Here is an 8,318-nt window from a genome sequence, read left to right on the forward strand (position 1 = left end):
ACTCAAAATGGATTAAAGACCTAAATGTAAGGCCAGACACTATAAAACTCTTAGAGGAAAACATAGGCAGAACACTCTTTGACATAAATCACAGCAAGATATTTTTTTACCCACCTCCTAGAGTAATGAAAATAAAAACAAACAAATGGGACCTAATTAAACTTAAAAGCTTTTGCACAGCAAAGTAAACCATAAACAAGATGAAAAGACAACCCTCAGAATGGGAGAAAATATTTGCAAAGGAAGCAACCAACAACGGATTAATCTCCAAAATATACAAACAGCTCATGCAGCTCAAATCAAACAAACAAACAACCCAATCAAAAAATGGGTGGAAGACCTAAATAGACATTTCTCCAGAGAAGACATACAGATGGTCAAGAGGCATATGAAAAGATGCTCAACTTCACTACTTATTAGAGAAATGTAAATCAAAACTACAATGAGGTGTCACCTCACACTGGTCAGAATGGCCATCATCAAAAAATCTACAAACAATAAATCCTGGAGAGGGTGTGGAGAAAATGAACTCTCTTACACTGTTGGTAGAATGTAAATTGATACAGCCCACTGTGGAAAACAGTATGGAGGTAACTTAAAAAACTAAAAATAGAACTACAATATGACCTAGCAATCCCACTCCTGGGCATATACCCTGAGAAAACCATAATTCCAAAAATACATGCACCCCAATGTTCGTTGCAGCACTATTTACAATAACCAGGACAAGGAAGCAACCTAAATGTCCATCAAGAGGAGAATGGATAAAGAAGATGTGGTACATTTATACAATAGAATATTACTCAGCCATAAAAGGGATATAATGCATCTATGTGGTATTTAGAAAAATGGTACAGATGAACCTATTTCCAAAGTAGAAATAGAGACACAGACATAGAGAATCAATGTATGGACACCAAGGGGGGAGGGGGATGGGATGGATTGGGAGATTGGGATTGACATATGTACACTACTATGTATGAAGTAGATGGCTGGTGAGGGCCTACTGTATAGCACAGGGGGAAAAAAGTACAATCTGTTTGCAGGACATATATTAAGTTAACCTTAAAAATGCATACCAATATATGGTTAAAATAGTATGTTTTATATTATGTGACTTTTACCACAATAAAAAAACATTAAAAAAAGAAACCTGTTTAACCTTGATAAACCCAGTATTCCCCCAATATATTTGAACACGGAAATTTTGATTTTGTCATGATATTAACATTAAGAACATTAGAAAATGTTCCACAAAACACATTTTAGAAAATGTAGTCTTTGGCTGCAGACAGACCATAGTTTAGGATTTTAAGCCAGACAGAACTTGCACTGCCACCTTCTCCCCTGAAAGTGTAGGTCACAAATTTGTGTGTGCATCAGAACCACCTGGATTTCAGATTCCATTGGTCTGAAGAATTTTCCTTCCTAACAAGTCTCCAGAAGATGTTGATGATGTGGTCCATGCTTTGACTACAGGCCTGGACATTGGGAAAGTCATTGTCCATCTTTGAACTTTGTTTCCTAATTTGTAAAATGGGGACAATCACATCTACTTCATAGGGTCCTTCACTCACTCATGTATTTATGAGTGTTTACCATGTGCAAGATATGATGCTTAGTGTGGGGATACAGTGATGACTCCAATAGAAAAGCTCCCCATCCTCATGAGCTTCCAGCCTGGCTATGGGAAGGACATGAGATCACTGTGTTTGATGTGTATATGATCATGCATGGCCCATAGGTGTTCATTAAGCATTTGTTCCCTTGTTTGCTTTACTCACCTCCAAATAAGACTTACCCATTCCTACCTCACCGTCTGCATCCATAGACATCACCTACTCTGCATTTTCCCCCCAAATCCAATCATATTAATCCTTTAATCCACAATTTAGAACATACCTCCTTACTGGAACCTTTCTTAAGTACCCCACTCCATGATTACTTTTCATTATGTTAAACTTCTGCAACGCTTCTAACCTACTTTCTATGTGGGACTTCAAATGCAACCATTATTTTCCATAAGTATACAGACATAGATATAGATATATAGATATTCCCAAGCAGATCATAAAAATGGGGGAGGGGGTGATGGAGGCTTCATGCCTTACTCATGTTTCCAAATACTGATGGAGTACTTACTATGTGAAAGACACCAAGGACAGTTTTTGCTTCCCTCAGAGTGCACTGTGCATCATAAATGTTCAGAAAATCAGCATTGTATACTTGACTCATTTAATTAAATTTATTGAGACCCTATCATTTGGTGCAAAGTACTAGAGATTCAGAGATAAATAAAATAATGTCCCTTTTTTTGTCAGATTGTGGGCTCCTTGGGAACTGAGACAATGTCGATTTCACATCTGAATCCTTAACAGTAACACAGTATATGGCACAGTGGAGAAAATCAATTATTTGTAAAAAAAAGAGAGATACATAAAAGAATGCTCTAGAATAGCCTACAGACAAGTGACTATAATACATGGTGGCAAAAACAATGATAGAAATCTGCCCAGAGTTCTACTAAATCCTAGAGGAAAGAGTTTCTCTTTCTATGGAGTAGAAGTCTCCATAAGAAATAGGTTAGTCGTGTGAAGCTGATAGTGAAATATGGAAGAATTTCTCCAATTGAAGATTGAAAGAAAAGTCCATAAGAGGAAAAGTAGGTGCAATGGTCTTAAAGAATATAAACATGATTTGTTATCAAAGAATGATAGAAATGAAAGTGATTGCCATGAGTGGGTAAAGATAAAGTGGAGAAGACAGTCAGGCAGGTACAAGTTTGGAAAGGCATAAATTGTTTGCAAAGGATTTTATCTTAGGCCAAAGCTTGTACACCTGGAGGCCTATGCTATATGTGCCAAACCAGATTTTAAACAATTTTATATGTCTTGCCAATATTAAAAATGGTAATATTTTGCATAAATATTTGGAATTTTTTGCTTTGCTTTGCTTGAAAATTTGGAAGATCTGGCAATACTAGGCCCATATTCTTCATGGCACCCATGGCTAGTGCTATGTAGAGGTTGACCCCATAATTTGGGATCAGTGATGAAATAATCATGCTTTGATTTTCCACGTGTTTTTATTTTGGATTTATTCATTCATTCTTCAAGCATTCCTGAGTACCAGGTATCAAATATTTTTCTTGGTGTCAGGGAAGTAGACATGTCTGTCAGGGTTTCACAGTTTAGCAAAGAAGATGAATGTATAAATACATTTTACCAAAGTTACCAGTGCTTTGCTAGAACTCTACTGGTACGGGGTGAGGGAAGTCAGATATACCTGACAAAGACCTGAAAGCCTTCCCAGGAAAGATGAGATATGAGCAAATTCTTAAAAAGTTGAACAAATAGTCACCTTCTAAAAGAACAAATGGGGAAATGGGTTTTCCAAATGGAGAGCAAAGGTGAGTGTGCCTGATATGGAGAGGGAACTGAAGAAAAACTCTGCATGGTGTGACATAGGGTGAATAATGGTAAAGGGTAGGGGTTGGGATGAGGAGAGGTGAGTCTGGATTGATAGGCAAAGGTTAGATCATACAAGCTCTTAGCTCTTGTGTGAGGAAATGCAGACTCTGTTGCCAGGTATACTATGGCTACATAAGTAAAGTACAGACATTCAGAGCATATTGATGGTGACTCTAAAACTCTACAAATTCTAAAAACTCTAAAATGTTTTAGTCTCAGCAAGATTTTCTTAGAAAGAAACTAGGCTTCAAAACATACTTCAAAATATTTTTCCAATAAATTAATGGATACAGATTAAAGACTATTATTAGATTTTTATCTTTCTAGTGTCCCAGAATCCTGAGGCTGGGAGTTATCCTATAGAGTATCTAAACTCCCATTTCCCAATTAAGAAATGGAAGCACAGAGAGGGGGAAATTTGCCCGAGGTCACAAAGGGTGTACAAGCAGAACTAGGCCTAGACCCTGCATTTCTTACCCTCCCTAGTCTGCGGCTTAGATTCAGTCCCTCCACTCCATTCAAGGACTTCCTGTAGCACGGCCAAGCTGCACTGCTGAGTCCTGCTTTCCAGAACAAACTGCCTTTCTCAAACTGTTTTTTACAAAAATTTCTGTTTCCAGTGATTTTCATTAAAAATTGGAATTACGCTGCCTGGGGGTGCGGGGGGCGCAGGGGAAATTCTGGTTTAAAGACAACATAAAATTGCTCTTAACTTTCTGGTTAAAATCACCTAGTTAGAGACATTATGCTCTGTAGGACAAGTCACAAATCAGAAAAGGAACTTTGCTAATGTTTTTGGACCATGTCCATGGGGAAGGGAAGTTGGGGAGTTGGAGGTGAGGTGGAGAGGAGGGATTAATTACACTGAAAAGGAGTCACAAATTATCCCTGCACAGTGGCTAGGATTGGGGCCCCCAAATTTAAAGGTCTACAGGAAATACAAGCAGTCTGTCTGCCTGAACAACACTCCTGGATGGAAAAGTTTCTCTGCTTCTGCATCTGGCTTTTCTCACTCTTTCTTTTTCCCACTCAGTAACATTTGAGTGGATTTAGAGGAAAAAAAGTCTTATACCACAGCCGTTGGGAACAGACGTTTAGAATAAGCACAGACTGTAAACCACTGAAGAGCACTAGCAGGGAGTTAGGAAACCTACGGGTATCAATCAGTATTCCAGGAAACCACCTCCATTTCCCAGCAAGCCAACTACAGTTGGTCCTCATTATTTGTGGATTCCATATTTGTGAATTCGCCAGCTTGCTAAAATTTGTTTGTAATCCCACAAATCAATACTTGGGAGCTTTCATGGTCATTCACAAGGTGGTGAATCACACTTGAGATGCTCATCACACATGCCCCCAGCTGAGTTCAAACTAGGAGATGCTCTGCCTTCTCATTTTGACTCTTGTCCTATAAACAAGTGTCTTTCTCGTGCCCTAACAGTGCCACGTTTTTCACATTTTTGTGCTCTCTGTTGGTGATTTTGCTGTTTAAAATGGCCCCCAAACATAGTGCTGAAATGCTGTCTAGTGTTTCTAAGTCTGAGAAGGTTGTGATGTGCCTGACAGAGAATAATATGTGTGTTAGATAAGCATCATGCAGGCATGAGTTATAGTACTGTTGGGCGTGAGTTCAATGTTAATGATTCAACAGTATATATTAAATAAGGTGTCTTTAAACAGAAACTCACATAAAACAGGATTATGAATTGATTGGTTGACAAAGGTGTTGTGAACAGAGGCTCACAGGAGCCTAACATTATATTTCCCCTGGGAGCCATGGTTCAGTATTTGCTAATTTGGTACTCGTGGCAACTTTATAGAACATAACTCCACAAATAACAAGAATTGGCTGTAATTCACTGACAGCTCAAAAATCTCCATTTCAGAGAGATTTTCTCTGACCTCTTTCTTTAAACCAGCACCACCCCTCCCCAGAGGTACTTCCCATTTCCTTTCTCACCATCGGTTTTCTCCTTGGAACTAATCACCTTCTGATACAGCATGGGTTTTATTGTTTATTTGTTTATTTTCTGCCACTCTCCGCTAGAAAGTAAGTATACACACTACTATATATAAAACAGATAACTAATAAGAACCTACAGTATAGCACAGGGAACTCTACTCAATACTCTGTAATGACCTATATGGGAAAAGAATCTAAAAAAGAGTGGGTATATGTATATGTATAACTGAATCACTTTGCTGTACACCTGAAACTAAAACAACATTGTAAATCAACTACACTACAATAAAAATAATTTTAAAAAGTAAGCTCTATGAAGGCAAGGGTATTTGTCCATTTAGTTCAATGTTCTAAGCTCAGCACTTACAATAGTGAATAGTACAGAGTGCCCATATAAGAATGAGCTGAAAGGGTGAATGAACAGATGAATGAATGACAACACGCTTGTCAAGGCCCCTGGGAGGAAAACTAGTAAGTCCTGTGTCTCTTCCTCGTTCTATTAGTATCTTGGTGACTATACTACTTTAGCCAAAATATGTGCCTTCTTTAGGCTTCATTTATAAAATAAAAGGGTGGATTTTAAGCATTTTGTGGATCATGTTCTGCTTTGAAAATATGAGAAAAGCTATGGATACCCTACCTAGAAAAGAAAATGAACATTCAGTTTTATATGCAACATTTTACCCATATTTTCAGGTGCTTCACAGAGTGCCATCTATAGTTTGTGGATCTCATTTTGAGAAATGGCAGCCATGGATTAGAATGAATATCTAAGTTATCCTATAACTCTTAACATCTATATTTTTTATCTATTCCGTAAGGGAAAAAAAGTCCTGAGAACTTACCACATGCATAGCATTGGGTTAGGTGATATGGGGAAATCATAGGAGACATAATAAAAAATAAGATTCAACTTTCAGCCTCAGTGATATAGCAAAAAAGAAGGGATAGTCAAATATAAAAGAAAAGGATTTTAGGTGGAGGGCACATACTGGGCAAAGGCAAAGATATGAAAAATACAGGAGTAGTTGGGAAATAAATAGTTCTGGTCTCTATCTGGGAACCCCTGGTGCGCTTAACTACACATGTAGGTCAGGGAAGAAACAAATTCTCTTATTTTGTCATCAGGGCACAAAAAGACTGCCATCATTAGCAACTGAAGCTATTGTGAATCCTTTTTTTCCATCTCCACTACCTTGTGCTACCCCAAGACAGCCAGTTTCCAGACCCAGTGGCCAAGAATCATTTGGTTTTCTTCTTTCCACCCCTATCATTCATTACGTATGCATTAAGAACCTGGACTGTATCATATACTTTCACATACCTTGTCTCATTTCTTCACTACTTTTTGCAGATGAGGAAATTGAGGCTCAAAGCCCCCATTTATTGGTAGCGTCAACATTAAGAATCCATGACTTATGACTCCAAATCCATGTTCTTTCTCCTGTACCATGCTGCTTTTGCCTGGGCATGCCTATACTTAATTGCAGTTGGGTAGAATTTGAAAGGATATATTGGAAGGATGTAGAGATAGGGATGTAGCCTGAAGGAATTTGGAAAGAGGTGATGGACATAAGTCAGGATGTTATTCCAGAGACACCAAGACAATGTATCATGGAGAATGGACTCGGATTCACCTCAGTATCACCTGCAGCATTACACCATGCTGCAGGTGATACTACACCAGCATGGCTGCACCCCTATCATATAAACATCACCTCATAAAATGTTTAATTATGATATCATTAAAACACAATAAATATTATCTTCATTTTAAAGATGAGATGGGAGCTGAGAGACAAATGACTTGTTTGAGTTCTTAGAGCTAGTCAGGAAAAGACCCAGACTTTGGACCCCAAGGTGAATGACTCCACAGCTGGCATTTCTCCTACCATATAACACTGCTTTTCTGGTTTGAACTTAGTCTTTGTTGTGAAGAAAGAACTCTCCAGATGAGCATTCCATTCTGCACATAGGGAAGTCTTACAGGTTTACATGGAGCCAATGGATTTCAAATGGTTCTTCTAGTAGACACCTTCACAACTCCCAATTTTCAACTTGCTTTATAGAAATCTTCTAATTCCACACATCATCCCCCTGCTTTTATACGAGGACATATGGCTTTCCAACTGGAATTCCTTCTCCATAAGTCAGTGAGCCTTGATTGGACAGGAAATTAAGTTCCTTCCCTCCAGTTTGCACACTTGCCAGCTGTCCCCTCCGTTTCCCCTTTACAGCCCAGAGAACACGCAAGCACAGACCTTGTGTGGACTGTGAGAAACAACAATGCTACCTGTTGGCTGAACCTGAAGAATGGCCCTGCAGATGTCTCTACAGCCATTGTCTTCCACATATCCTGCTCTCTACGTCCAGTTAGCTAATTAGTATTTCCACATTCAGGACACCCATATGTCCCAACTTGGTGCCTCTGCTCATACTATCTTACTTCATCTGTAACCTTCTAATCTCAAGTCTTCTTGCCCAAAGCTCTCTTATCTTTAAAAAAAAAAAAAAAAAAAAAAAAAAGCAGCTTGAATGTCACTTCATTCAAGAAGTCTTCATTGATCTCCTCCAATGATATTAATCTCTGCCTTTTAGATCATCCTCAGCTGTATACTTATAATTGGTACCTTATATTATATTGCCACAATTCATAAAAGTGTATCATCTCTACTTAACTATTTGACCCCTCGATTTTCTTATGGCAGGAACTATATGGGATTAATATTTGATTCTCCACAACATAGTGTCTTAAATGTATTAAATGCTTTGCCAAAAATGATCATTGTCATCATAACGTCTCTAATTTAATAAGCACTTATTTTGAGCCAAGTATTTTTCGTGCATCATTTCTATTTCTTACAATAACCCTGCAGGATATTTTT

Source organism: Eschrichtius robustus, chromosome 3, assembly GCF_028021215.1.
Source record: "Eschrichtius robustus isolate mEscRob2 chromosome 3, mEscRob2.pri, whole genome shotgun sequence".
NCBI classification, from domain to species: domain Eukaryota; kingdom Metazoa; phylum Chordata; class Mammalia; order Artiodactyla; family Eschrichtiidae; genus Eschrichtius; species Eschrichtius robustus.